Below are 15,585 nucleotides of genomic sequence, written 5' to 3' on the forward strand. Positions count from 1 at the left end.
CTATGCGTGCATGCATGCATGCATGCATGGATAAATACTGCCTGCCATAGCATACTTAGGTGAGTGGCATGAGACATAGGTTCTATGCGTGCATGCATGCATGCATGCATGGATAAGTAGGTCGTTATGTGGCGGAGCACGTTGATTATCACCGATGAGCCGTGACAGTGTCCCTAGTTCTTTCATGATCTGCTTTATGTTAAGAAAACGGAATTGCTATTTTTCATCCGGATGAAAAGAATTCACGTTCATCTGTTTTTTTGTCCGTCCGTTTCCTGCCTCAAGATTCACGTTCGATTCTAGCCTCGCGGGTGTTTTTTTGTTACCGGACCCGAAACCATGCCCTGGAGACCCATTAATCCCGAACAGGTCCGTGTACTAGGGGTTTTTCTTTTTCTTTGAATTTCCTATTATCTCCTGCGGTGACTTTGTCTGTTTCCCTTCCCCATTTCGAGCGGCCAGGTCTTGGAGGCAGAGAGGAGAGGGCCATGGCAATTTGGGTGGTTATCTCTGCCGCTGATCTCCGGAGAGCGAGCCTGTGGTTGGCGTCCTCCCCCTACCCCCTGTTGCTTCTCCTGCAAGCGCGTCGAGGAAGAGGAGAAGTCGACGCATGGTGATTCCGCGGCGGTATCTCATCTGCTACCGTTGATTTCGCGCCGCTCCTCGTTGCTGTTTTGTTCTCCGAGCGCTGTGCCTCACTTCTTCCTGCAACGAGGATTGTTTTGCCAATATCCTCCCCCTGTCTTCACTTCGATGCAATTTCTGTAGGATTTTGCTAGATCTGGCGTAGTGGCGTTTTTGTTCCCATGTGCAGTGGTGGATCGAGCGCTTCTTAGGCTGTTTTGTGGTGGTTCCTATATTTTCCGGTTGTTGATGGAGAGGGAGCAACATCTCAGTAGATGTAGATGCGGCAGCGCCTGGTCCATGTAGTTGTAGGGGTCAGTTTCCGCCCATGTCTACTTTTGATTTTCTGCTCCCCGTTCAGTGCTCCTATATGTGCACTGCCCATAGATACGTGGATGTAACTGATTTGAATGAGCTCCTAGATGTTTTGGACTGTATGTGTGTATGACGCGAGTTGTTTCTGTCAGTGTGCTGTATTATTAATTTGAGCAATTTTAGAGTGATTGGGACTGACTTTTTACCAGTTAAGCGTCAGCAATGTGCAGGTTTCAGTGATTTTTCGAGTGCTTTTGTATCTGTCTTTGTAAATTCAGTTATGTGTAAGTTGATTTACAGTGTAATCCCTAGTGTTTTTTGACTGTATTTAGATGATTTTTACAGTGTAATTAGTTAGTGGATTTACAATGTAATTCTTAGTGCATTTCGAAATGCAACTTTGGTTGATTCCTAGTGTATTTTTACAGTGTAAATCCCAGTGTAGTCACACCGTAATTCTTTTGTAGTTTTACTGTGTAAATCTTAGTGCCATGGCACTGTATTTTCCTTATCTTATTAGTGGCTTTTTTGGTGGGTCTAGCTCGCCTTTTTGGCTCTGAAATAAGTTCGTGACTGATATGAGCCTGTGTCTACATGCTCAGACCTTTGCCAATGGGTGTGTGAAGTGTGGTTTGCATCTAACTGGCTGCTTTTTTTGCATTTTTGTGTGGATCGATGTGTGTTTGCAATCGTTTTTTGAAACACTAGTAATACTTACTAAGTAGTTTTTTAATCTATGTGGCTGCAGTGTAAATGTGATCCTCTCTCATCTTAAAAAGCAGCGTTTGTCTCTGGTTTTTTGTAATATCTTTTAGTGTAACTCTCAAAGTATTTTTAGTGGATTTTTTACACTGTCATTATCTTGTTTTGATACAGTGTAATTCTCAGTATTTTACACTGTAATTATCTTTGTTTTACAGTGTAATTCTTCAAGGATTTGCACTGTATCTTACTGGATTTTACAGTGTAATTCTCAAAGTATTTTCATTGTAATATCTTTTGGTGTTTCTCTCACGGTATTTGTAGTGGATTTTTGTTTTCATATATACAGTGTAATTCTCAAAGTATTTACACTGTAATTTTTTAGTGTAACTCTCAAATGATTTTACACTGTAATCGTCTTGTTTGATGTAGTGTAATTATCTTGTTTTGATACAGTGTAAATCTCAAAGTATTTGCACTGTAATATCTTACTGTATTTTATAGTGTAATTCTCAAAGGATTTACACTGTAACTCTCTTATTGGATTTACAGTGTAATTCTCAAAGTATTTTCACTGTAATATCTTTTAGTGTTTCTCTCACGGTATTTGTAGTGGATTTTTCGCGCTCTAATTATCTTGTTTGATTACAATGTAATTCTCATAGTATTTACACGGTAGCGGATTTTTCGCACTGTAATTACAGTGTAATTCTCATAGTATTTACACTGTAATTTTTTAGTGTAACTCTCAAATAGTTTTACACTGTAATCATCTTGTTTGATCTAGTGTAATTATCTTGTTTTGATAGTGTAAATCTCAAAGTATTTACACTGTAATATCTTAGTAGATTTACAGTGTAATTCTCATTTTTGGATTTACACTATATTTTGTTTATTTATTTATTTGCATTTTTACTGTGTAACTATCATTGGATTTACACTCTAACTATTTACTGGCTTTGTTAGTGGGTTTTACACTGCAATTCTTAGTGGTTTACTTGTAAATCTTAGCACCATTTGTACTAGTATCCATTTGCTTTGCTCTAATGCATTTTAGTCTTATTTTCTTCAGTGTAACAAGCACTTTAATTCTACCGATAGCACTTTATTTTCTTTCTAACATGAAAAAGATTAACTTCGAAGAGTTTCATGTGTTGTACCCAGCTGTCCCTAAGCAAGATAATCAGTATTTAAGTTTTTCTGCCTTCTCATGTTCTTGTTTAATTTTTATATAGATTTGTATGAAAGCTTTATTTTTCTTATTTGTGTTCTTTTTTATCTTTTCAGCCATGATTGTGGTGTCTTCACATTTAAGTATATGGAGATATTCAGACCAAGAACTCAGATGGCAAACTTTTTCTGCAGTGCAGACATTCCAAATCTTAGGATCAGATATGCGAATGACATGTTTTTCAGTCCCATGAACAGCTGCGACAAGTCTTTCATAACTGATTCCTATCGTGATGTATGTTCTTTACTTTTCGTGTCATTTGTTTCATTTTCTTATTCTCCTTTTTAGCTTCTTGTTTCTTTTACTAACATATGGGTCTCTTTGAATTTTTGTGAGAGGCAATGCCAGGTGAGGTTAAACATGTGCACGGTCCTAGCACAAATGGTGGCTGAGTTCTTTTTTTAGTAGCATGTGATCTGAAGAAAGTAGCATGCAATCTGAGCATATCAGCATTTTTGATTTAGTAGTGGTCTGTATGTTTTTTCATTTTGATTGTAATGTCATGTCTTTATGCCTGGAACTCTGCAGTACGTATTTCGAGCAGATTTTTGATTCTATATCAGGGGTCCTTTTTTGTTAATGATCATTTGTTCCTTGTATCTCAATTTATCCTTTCTTCACCTTTTTGTTGGTGCTGCTTTTTTGACTGACTTTGGTAAAGTTTGGGAGTGTCATTTTAGTGCATTTACAGTGTCATTTTTGTGGATTTTACAGTGTCTTTTTCATTGCATCTTACATTGTAATTCTTAGTGGGGCATTGTAGAAATTAGTATCAATTTAGTGATTTTACACTCATTTTCTGGGTGGTAATATCATTGTAATTTTACCTCTTCTTTGTCAATGTATTTTTGTAGGTGACCTCATCCTGGTCCTTTAACCTCCTCCATTTGTTTTGCTTTTTAGCTGCTTTTTCTGTTTGTTCCGGGTTGGAAAAGTGGTCATGTGGACCCGTTAGTCTATTTAAAAGTTGGGGCAGAAAAGAAAATAGAAAAAAGACAAACAGGGGACACGGGACAGTTGGCATCCTTCAGTCATAGTTTAAAAAACCGGACCGGGCCGGCGGTCGAACCGGAAAAAACCAGAACCGGCAGCCTCATTGGGTTTTTAAGTTAATAAGACCGATATGCAATCAAACCGGAAAAAAACCGATCGAACCGGCCGGTTTTCCGGAAAACCGGTGAAAACCGGGTAATTGAACCAGGAAAACCAGGGAAAAAAGTTCTAATAGAAAGTGGGAAAGTGGGATTGGATCCAATGGCATGTGAGTAGTAGGCGGGGCCTGCCCATGGCCCAATAACCAACTTAGTTGTGCTACTTTGTTGTCCACTACATGGTTATAATTTTATTTGAGCATTGTTTCACTCTATATTAGCACATATACTAATCAATATATATTATTTTATTTCTTAAAAAACCAACAATCGATCCGGTGAACCGGCGGTCCGACCGGTAAAAACACTACTAGGAAAAGGCCTACTAACGGCGCACCTAATTTGGCCATTAATGGCGCATTTGTGGTGCGCCATTAGTAGCACGCCATTAGTATATTTTACTAATGGCGCACCACTGGTGCGCCATTAGTATCTGGTATACTAATGGCGCACCACGCGGTGCGCCATTAGTATAGTCCACGGTGCGTCATTAGTATGCCTCCCAGGGGGCCATGTATACCCAGGTGCTTTAGCATACTAATGGTGCACAACAACAGTATGCACCATTAGTAACTTCGGCATACTAATGGCGCACTATTTAATGATGCGTCATTAGTATCCTTTGGCACACTAATGGCGCACTATGATGTGATGCGCCATTAGTATGAATATTAGGTTTTTTTTGTTTTTTAATTGTCTATTTTTTGCACAGGTTACAAAATGTATAATTGGACAAAATATAGACAGCACACATCAACAACAGATTCATCGAATAAAATAGAAGATTAGTCTCTGAATACAATTCATCATTTTAGTCTCCGAATACAATTCATCATATTAGTCTCCGAATTGAAAAGACCGAACAAAGATAGAACATTATATTACAAGTCTCGAGACCGCGAGTTTGTCTTCACATTACAAGTCGATATCGATCATCTAAACTACCATCACATAGAAGAGAGCTGCGGTCATCACGATGAGCATCATCACGATGAAACTCGTCTTCATCCGGTTCCTCCAACGCTCCCTCCCCTCTCCCGCTAGATAGCGGGCGTATCTAGATTCGGCCTCGGCCCTAGTGGTGTACCCTTTGTAACTGTTACCGCTGAATCGGTGAACCTGTCTCCGACACTCCTCCCAGTCGTTGTAGACTCCGGGAACCTTACCCTTGTACACGACATACCACGTCATCGCTATGCAGTAGCCAAACGAGACGTTAGTACCAATTCACAGACAATACATAAGCAACATATAAGTATGCAACAGAACGATCGGAAGAGAAAAGCAAAACATTAATAGCATCGATTACATCTAAGTTGAATGACTCTCGAAACCAAAGAGACATACTACAATTTCATTAAAGTTTAATTACAACATATGAGCCAATCGATGTTTTAGAACTAGACACAGCATCACTATTTTCGACTCGACTCAAGGGACCGGAGCGTGGATGAAGCCGCCGTCTATCGTGGGAGTCATGAAACAACGGGCGTTGTCAGCCTGCATTTGTAGGATTGTGTCGATGTCACTGTTGGACGGTTGATTTCTGAGGTAGAACTGCCCCGAGGTACGAAGGACATCTTGATGGATGATTTCCGCAAACTCCGACTGGATGCGAAAGAATTCTTGTCTGATGTCCGCGTCCTGGATTGCCGACACGCTCGTGGCCCAATCTTTGAGTCTACTCGGTAGCAGAAGTTGATGATGGTCCCGTACGATCGCCTGCATGTGATGGATGGCGTAGTAGGCACCCTTCTGACCGCCAGTTGGCTGCTTGACGCAGCAGAACACCGTATTGTGGGAGAACACGTGCTTGCCGTACTTACGAATAGGCCTGGTGAAGGTGCCTCCAGATTTGACGTAGCCGGGGAGAACATCATCAAGAACCTTCTTGACATTTGTGTAGTCTACGTTCGACTGACGGTCCGGGTCGAAATATGTGGCCATGGAATATTTGGGGCTTAGGAGGATGAGCGTGCAACATGTGTCACTGCAGAAAACACGGAATGTTAAAAGAAAAACGATCGAAATCTAAGAATTCATATGTTACGGGGCGGTTGAGGGGAGGACTTACTCGGGAAAGTAAGGCACGAGGAAGTTATCCTTATCTTGGTTTGCCAGAATGACGCCTTCGAGGTAAGAACTCGCGACTTGCCGGTCCCCAGCGTTGCCCAAGATCTTGGCACGCATGTAGAAGGGGTCGACTATCACGATGTCCGGGGTCTTGTCGCGAATGATCCGCATCTCCATACTCAGCGAAAATAGCCGAACGAAGGTGTAGTGCAGCGGATGAAGGTTCAACATAGCGTGGATGTCATCAAACCGCAGGACGATCGTACCCCCGATGGAGTTATCCATGCACAAAGCCCTTGCCCTCTGGCACCTTGGCCGCGAAAACCGGGTATGCCACATCCTTCTCTCCGAGACGCCGCTTCTCCAAAGAAAGAACACTGTCATGCAGACTCCACATAGCACCGGTTGCAGCATCGAGCATATTTCTCGGTAGCATCGGCCTACCCGCCACATGCACCCTCCTCGAGATATCCTCAGGTGCAGGTGACCCGTCCTGAGCACGGATCGTACTCGGTGCCGGCTGGCCCGCACCCTTGTTAGTCTTTCTTTTGCGTGCCTTCTTCTTCTCCTGTAATGGGACCGAGTTCTGCTCACGGACCGCCTTCTTGAGTGTGTTGGGGCTGATAATATTTCGCTCCTCGCCTATCTGAGGCTCGGTGAAGTCGGTAGCTGGAGGCGTCTCCTGAGAGCTGAACGCTAGACGACGCCTGTTGCAACTTGGCTTCTCCGCAGTACCAGCTAGATCGCGCACGTCTTTTGTTGGGTTGGGTTCTTGAGAAGGAGGCCCCATGAAGTCGCCACCGTACCCATGATCGGCAAAGTACTGATCGACGTTGGCAAATGTATCGTCGTCGTCGACATTCTGATCCTGTGCCATATGCATGTTTGGATCCAGTGGCATAGGGATGTCCGGCACCGTTGCGGCGGTCTTGCCATGGGGCCGACTTGGCGCCGGCACGACTAGCGGTGTTGTCTTTGGGGTGGTGTCCCCCGCCCCCAAACGAATCTGGCTCTTCAGCCAAAGCAGGGGCCAGCTCAGGCAGGCGCTGAGGGTCATCACGTCATCATCGTCGGCCCCGACGGGTCGAATCGGAGGTAACAACTCGTCGCAGCCTGGCAGCACCCGAACCAGTTGAACCCTAAACAAGTTGGGTGGCATCTGGGTACCGTGGAACAAGGGGTTGCCCGGTTGAACGATTTTGCCCTTGGCAACATCAACCAACTCGTTGTTCACGAAGTGCAGGAGAGTGCACGGAACGTCGGTGGCGCCCTGCGAAAACATGTAGCGCGTCAGGGATGCCCAGTCAAAGGCAAGGAGATGAAGTCCTCGGCCGAGAGAGGCTTAATTAGTTACCGTGATGATGGCGTCGAGCTCGGCTAATGTCGAGGCACCGCCAACGGCGAGCGTGCAGTTGACGGAGGGGCCGCTTGCTGCAGAGGTGCCGGCCGGCGTACACCCGGGTGCATTAAGCTCCCATGCCGGCGTCGGAGACACCAATGGCCCCGCCATCGCGTTCTGCGAGTTGCTGGACGTGAAGCTAGGAATCGGGGGCGGCCCCTGTTGGCCGCCCGCAATCTACGCACTAATCCCCTGGATCAAGGTAGGCACAATGGCGGTCATCGTCCTTCCGAGTTGTTGTTCCACTTGCTCTTGGACCATCTCCGGAATCCGTGCCACCTGTGCCCTGAGTTCTTGAACCTCGCGCGCCTGGCTTTCTGAGCTGGTCTTTTTCTCCTTTCGCCCACCAGTGTTATAGTATGACGACCATTTTGTCGACAAGCCTTTGCCGGCCACACGACCAGCTGACGTCGGCTTACTGAGCTTATCCTTGTTCTTCATTACATTCAACGCCCTATTTAGAGTGGTGTCCCAAGGGTTGCTCTTAGTCGACCCCGCGCTACTGCTTTCAGTCGCCTGCGGAAGGAATGTGAACCATTTAGAAATTTGGCTTCATTAATTAGAATGCAACCATATGAAGCTAATTACGCGGGGGTGTATTCCTTACCAGAACAAGCTCAAGCTCCCTGGTCTTCGGATCCGTGGTAAGCTCCTTTGTTTTCGGGTCCTTCTTGTACCGGGCCCTGACAAAGTTCCTGGTCTGCTTGTCACCGTATTTATCGAAGAGGGGCGGTAGGCCTTGCTCGGCACGGTCCGCATCCTCCTTGTCCCATATAGGCTCCGCCACTCTGTAACCGCCGGGACCGTGTGTGTTCCCCTAAGTTCAGCTCCCGCATTTCTTTCCCCCACTTACTTGAATCGGAGCTTGCGGTGCTCGAGCAATTGATCTTGAAGTCATTGTAGTCATCTTCGGTGATTGAAGGATTTTTCTCCTTGATCTTCTCATAACTCTCACCTTTCTGGATCATTCTCTTCACATTGCTTTTCCAAGTAGACAGGGCCGTGCTCATCTTCGTGAGGGCAGCATTGTTCACTTTATTCCCTTTGAGGCTTGTGTTTTCAAATTCAGCGAGGAACTTGTATCATTCGTGCAGCTTCGTGAAGAGGAGGTTGCGCAAATTCCCTCGGTCAGGATGCCTGAGGTTCTCGGTGTTGATCGAGACGGTGCTCCGGAGAATGCACCCGAGCTGAAGCGAGTACCCCTTGACTATTCGTTCGGGCGCCGCTGGATTCCCGTCGGAGTCCACTTCAGTAACTTCCTCCTTGAGGGTGCGGAGCATGGTCGGGCGCCGGTCCTTCCGTTGCCTCTTCGGTTGGCTGCCATCTGTGCATGCGCCGCCATCATCAGTGGTGGCATCCTCGGCGGCACCATCAGTGGTGGCATCAGTGGGGTCATCCTCGGCGGTACCATCAGTGGTCTCAGGATCGGTGGGGAAGGCGGCGGCCTCATACAAGTGAGGTTGTTCCTCCATTTCCTGGGACAGCTCCCAGAATGCCTTGACGCCCGAACCCCCGGCCTCATCGTTGTTGGCCATGTTTCTCTCTAAATAGGAACAAAGTTTGGTCAAAAAGTTGGTTATTGTCAAGGAACAAGATCATGGTCTCATCATTTAGGGTTTGTCGACACCAAGGAGAATTCTAAGTTGGGCCTAATCACTTGGCTCTATTGCCGCCTATGGTTTAATGCAGCTAGAATAAAGGGGCACTTGATCCTACTTAATTAACTACTAAGATACCCGGCCCATGCATTAGTCACAAGTACCCCATATGTCCTATTTTTAGCAAAGTCATGCTAAAATTCACGGAAAATTTCAGCATGACCTTTGCTGAAAATAGGACATATGGAGTACCCGAATTTGCCGGAATGGAAGTTAATCGACATTCCAGCAAACTCAAGGGCCTCTCGGGTGGACAAGGCAAAAAAGGCCTTCATCACAACATGGAAAATACATTGGCTGTATACCAATTCAAAGTCCAACCAATGTCTCACAATATTTTTCAATTTTCAGCATAACCCCCTTCTTCGCGAGGAAGCATGCTCTGACAAGCTAAGTTACGTTACACATGTAATGGCCAAATTGGGGGAAATTACTAGCTAAACAAGTTTAAGCGCACAGACATGCTGGCTACAAGAGAAATGATAGGGTTAAAAGACCAAGAAACAAACTCGTGTAAAACTGCCTCAGTTTCAGGTCTAGATTGTTCAATTCCACTTTCCACTCACGGGCTCTTAAATCAGAACTCAACTAAGAGATCCGCTGATCTAACGCGCACGAAACCACTCTCAGTTCGATCGAACGAAAGATCAATAGTGGCCAAAACTGAAGAAAAAACTGAATAAAAGCATGCCTTGCATACAGAGCACATACCAAGCAGCGGCCTAAAATAGCAAGCATCAAATTAGTAGCAGTACCGGGGGTGTACATTGCACAAAGGCAGCAATGAGCCAATGATATCAGTAGCAATAATAGGTGTACATTCTCAAAGTGAACCTACAGAGTTCTAGTACAGTGAGTAACTCCCAATTCTTTTAATAGAAGCACAATTAATATCAAAACAAAAATAACGAAATAATAGATGTGATTTTAATACAAATAACTGTTGGTGATATTGCCAGTCACTTAATTAGTTGGGTAACAACTTCAAAACAAATTAGTTATTATTATTTTTCTTGCCAAGTTTAAAATATAATAAAGGGTTGTAGTGAATATCTAGCAGAAAATGTCTCACATGGTCACATATGCACATAATTTTAGTCAAGTATTTGTAATATACTACTCCAAAATAAAGTAGAGCCACATGCTTCATTTTCAGAAAAATAGGCGGCGATGTAAAACAAATGTAAGCACTGCTGCATGATGTTGACAGGAATGAATGATCTTCGTCTCTGTTCTACTTAAAAATGACCTTCACAATGTTCAGAACTTCAGATGGAAGTGGGGAAAGAAGGTAGTTTTTCGTGCGGCTTTCCCTTTTTGCAGAGATTCAAGCAGAAACTTGAGAGAGGACAGTGAGATCTGCGAGGGGATATGTGAATGCTTCAACATGAAAGAATTTAAATCTGCAAAATTCGTCGACGCTAGATCGAACGGATGCCGGTCTATTCTTGTTTAAGATCAAGTCAGCAACACCACCTTCTTGCTCAAGAGATTAAGGTAATATATCATAAACTAGCTAGCAAGCACACAGGAACATTGATAGATATGATTTTCATATATCAAGGACACTATGATAGCAGAAGAAAAAAATCGATTGGAGATGACAAATACATGCTCTATAGTTTAGTCGACAGAACCAAATACACCGTCTGTAATTAGCATGAATGAATCCCTTTCAATAATTTCTCATTGTAACCAAAAATAGAGATCGACCCCTCCTATGGACCACTGCCTAGTGAAATGGTAAATCCGCAGCAATGGCTAAAAGAGACAACAAATGCACAGGATGGGAGGGGTGATCGCCCATGGGCAGGGAATGGGGAGGAAGGTTGGAGAGGGAGGAAGGAGGAAGGAGGAGAGGTACCTGGGCGGGCGCGGCCGGTCGCCGGAGGGGTTGGGGTCAGGGTTGGGGTCGCGGTCGGCGGCGGCGGCGTCGTCGAAGGGATGCCTCTGTTGGTCGTGGGGAGGCCGGCGGCCGCGCAGGGCAGGGGCCGACGCGGGGAGGCTATCGGCGACGGCGAGGTCGCGGAGGCGTCGGCGATGGCGGAGCTGTAGTGGTGGGGGGCGCGGGGGCGCGGGAGCGGCGGCGTCGTGCGTCGGGGCAGAGCTAGGGGGAAGTGGATCTGGCGAGAGGGAGGGACAAAGGGGTCGGGGGAGTTAGAGCTAGGTGGACGAAGGGGTCTGGGGCGGCGGGGCGGCGGCGGCGGGAGAGGAGAGGGCGGCGTCGGGAGAGGAAAGGGGAAGGGGATCGAGGGCGAGGGCGAGGGAGAGAGAGGGGATAGGGAGGGGCCGGGAGGAAATATGGATGGGGGTGGCACAATACTAATGGCGCACATCACCGTGGTGCGCCATAAGTACATCCATACTAATGGCGCACCTCACCGTGGTGCGCCATTAGTATTTTTTTTTATTTCTACTCGAGCCAACAGGTTATCTTCCACCTGACCTGATAGTCACCAAGTTGCCTCTACTAGCTCGACTGGTCAGCAGCCAGTTCTCACACCAGGAGGTCCTGGGTTTGATTCCCAGGCTCCACAATTTTTTTATGCATTAAAATGATGTTTGATACTTATTTGTGTTTAAATATGTTCAAACTTGTTTAAATCATAACAGTAATATTTTTTTATAATACAGTAATAATTTTTTAAATAATATCATCAAACAGTAATGCCGGTGGAGCGGGGGAGGGTGCGCGGGGTGCGGGGGGTCGGCGGCGGCGGCCGGTGGACCGGGGGGTGCTCGGCAGCGAGGAGGACCGGATCTGGCGAGGTGGGATAGCGATCGAGATGGAGGGGGATCGAGATCGAGTGTCCATGAGTTTTAAAAATATTCATGATAGTTCAAAAAGTGCCCATGAAATACAATCGAGAAATGAAGGCTCCGATTTAAATACAATCGATCTTAGCTAGCTATCTGTTCACAATCTTCTTGCCCTTCTTTTTCGCAAATGGAGTTCTTCTGTGGAACGGACGTCCTTTAGGTAGGGTGGTCCTGCTTCTTCTTGTGGTGTATGCTGCTACTTCATCATCGTCGTCATGTTCGATCCTCGGGTCGCCGTACTTGTCGAAGTCTTGCTCATTGTCTAGTCCATCCATTCCGATGATCTTCCTTTTGCCTCTCCTCACGACAACACGACTGGGCTTTGACGGGTCGGTAATGAAGAAGCATTGGTCCACTTGGGAAGCCAGTACCCATGGCTCATTTTTCGCGGTGACGTTTGCGCCCGCGGTCTTGGATTTGGCTTCGGGTATAACCATGGTGGTGAAATACCGGTCTTCTTTTAGGACGCTCTTGGCCCATCTGACACGGAACATCGGGACCTTCTCTCCAGCGTAGCTCAGCTCCCAGATCTCCTCGATCCTTCCGTAGTATCTGTCCTTGTCGTTACCGGTGTAGGATTCCATCGTTACCCCGGAGTTCTGATAACCATCGCTCTTCATGTCCTTGGCCTCGGTGTAGAATGTGTAGCCGTTGATATCATACGCCTCATAGGTCATCAGGTTGTGCTCGGCGCCCTGTGACAAGGCGAATATGAGTTGTTCTTCCGCGGAAGAATCCTCATGTAAAGGGTACGACAGAAGCTTCTGCTTGAACCAACGCGTGAAACATGAGTTGTGCTCTTTGAGTATATCTCCGTCCGTCCTCTGTTGGCCTCGGTCATTGTATGTCTTCTTAATAAAGGTTTTGTGCTGTACCACCCAAGGATCGACCATGTCTATGTGTTGTAGCGCGACTAGGTTTGCTCTTTCAAAGTCGGCGAGTCGACCCTCGAAGTCGACATGCATTTCGCGACGACCCTCACGGTGACCCCATCCAGCGAGCCTGCCGAGGTGCCTGTTGACGGGCAGACCAACGGGGTTCTCGATGCCTAGATAATTCGTGCAGTAGGAGATGCACTCTTCGGTCAGAAAGCCCCTGGCTATGCTTCCCTCTGGACGTGACATGTTGCGAACGTATCCTTTGATGACACCATTCATCCTTTCGAACGGCATCATGCTGTGCAGGAACGTCGGCCCGAGTTGGATGATATCGTCCACGATATGGACCAGCAGATGCACCATAACGTCGAAGAATGCGGGCGGGAAGTACATCTCAAGCTCGCATAGTATCACCACGATCTCTTCCTGTAGCCTTCTGAGTTGCCTCACGCCAACAGACTTCCGAGAGATGACGTCGAAAAAATTGCATAGGCCAAATAGGGTTTCACGGACGTGCGCGTCCATGATCCCACGGATTGCAACTGGAAGTATCTGCGTCATCAGCACGTGACAGTCGTGAGACTTCATCCCGCTGAACTTCTGCTTCGCTGGGTCTAGGTATCTGCTTATCTTCCCCGCGTAACCGTAAGGAAGTTTTACTCGTACGAGGCAGGTGAAAAACTGCTCGATCTCCTCCTGACTTAGAGTGAAGCACGCGGGAGGGTAGTCATTTCCGGTCTTCTTGGCCTTCTTGCCTTTGCGACGACTTTCCGTGTCCTGCTTCGCCTCATCATCATCATCATCATCATCATCATATATAGTGTGAAGCTCCTGCCTGATGCCCATTGATTTCAAGTCTGCACTTGCTTTCGGCCCATCTTTGGTCCTCTCTGGCATGTTGAGCAGGGTACCAAGCAGACTCTCGCACACGTTCTTCGTGATATGCATGACATCAAGGCTGTGAGGCACACGGTGGATCTTCCAGTACGGCAAGTCCCAGAAAACAGACCTCGTTTTCCATACCTTCAGCAGCGGCTCTGGCGCCTTTCGCTTTTTCCCCGGCTCTGACGCCTTTTGCTTCTTTCCCGGTAGTGGGCAGGCTTTTCAATTTTTCAACAGCTCGTCTATTTCCTCGCCGCTCCTCGTACGCGGGCGTCCTCGGGGTTCGGTTTCACCATCGAACAGATCCTTGCGTTTTCTCCACGGGTCATCGTCGGGAAGCCACCTTCAATGTCCCATGAACACGGTTTTCGAAGACCCGGGATCTCTATCTAGCTGGCGATACGTTGTGTCATCCATGCACCTGACGCATCCAAAAAATCCGTGGACCACCTGCCCCGCGACATATCCGTAACCGAGATAGTCGTGCACCGTCGTGAGCAGCGCGACTCTCATAGGGAAATATTCTTTCTCTGCGGCGTCCCACGTATTGGCTGGCGTTTTCCACAGCGTGTCAAGCTCCTCTTTCAGCAGCCCCAGATACAGATTGATGTCATTCCTTGGTTGTTTCGGTCCTTCAATTAGCATACTCATGTGAATGTACTTCCTCTTCATGCACAACCAGGGGGGAAGGTTGTACATCCACACAAACACAGGCCAGGTGCTATGTGTGCTTCTCTGGCTGCCAAACGGATTGACTCCATCGGTGCTCACGCCCAGCACGATGTTCCTTGGATCATTCCCAAATTCTGGGTCTTCGAAGTTCAACGCTTGCCACTGGCTCGCATCCTTAGGGTGACTCAGCATCTTGTCTTTTTTATCTATCTCCGGATCATTTGCGTCATCTTCTCGCTTCTTCTCCTCCCTATCCGCGTGCCAACGCAGGAGCTTTGCTACCTTAGGGTCCGCGAAATACCGCTGCAGACGAGGAGTGATCGGAAAGTACCACACCACTTTTCAAGGAGCTTTCTTCCTCTTCTTGTATCGAGTGACGCCGCACACCGGACATATGGTAGACTCCGCGTGCTCCTCCCGATAAATGATGCAATTGTTCATGCACACATGGTATTTCACGTGCGGTAAATCCAGAGGACACACGATTTTCTTCGCCTCCTCCAAACTGGTCGGGCACTTGTTCCCCTTGGGAAGACGTTCGTGCCAGAATGACATGTTCTCGTCGAAGCATGCGTCGGTCATTTTGTGTTTTACCTTCATCTCCAGAGCCATGAGCGTTACTTTCAGGCGGGTATCCTCGGGCCTGCATCCTTCATACAATGGAGTGACCGCGTCTAACTCAACTTGATCCATCTTGGCTTTCTCTCGGGCGGCAGCTCTTGCGTTATCCGTCTGCTTGAGAAGCAGCTCTTGAATATGAGGGTCCTGCACCCAGCCCATCGATGGTCCAGCGTTGTCTGCTCCGGCATCTTCCTCATCATCATGTCCTGCATCTTCTACATGATGACTGTGTACAGCATCACCGTCGTGATCATCTCCTGGGGATTCTTCGTCTTCTCGCCCGCCCGAGCCGCGGTGGTTGTCTTGCTGCCCTTCCTCATTTCTTGCCCGGCCCCCATGAACGACTTCGTAGTCATCTTCATCACCTTGCCACCGATAGCCATCCATGAAACCACGCAAGAGCAGGTGGTCCCGCACCTGCCCGGATTCCGGGTCCGCAATAAGGCTCTTCAGCTTGCATCTTCGACATGGACATCTTATCTCCGTCTCGTTCTTTTGAAGCATCTCGGCCTTCGCGGACCTCAAAAACCTATTCACGATGCCTTCGGTCATCATGCGG

Source organism: Triticum urartu, chromosome 6 (assembly GCF_003073215.2).
Source record: "Triticum urartu cultivar G1812 chromosome 6, Tu2.1, whole genome shotgun sequence".
In the NCBI taxonomy this organism is placed as follows: domain Eukaryota; kingdom Viridiplantae; phylum Streptophyta; class Magnoliopsida; order Poales; family Poaceae; genus Triticum; species Triticum urartu.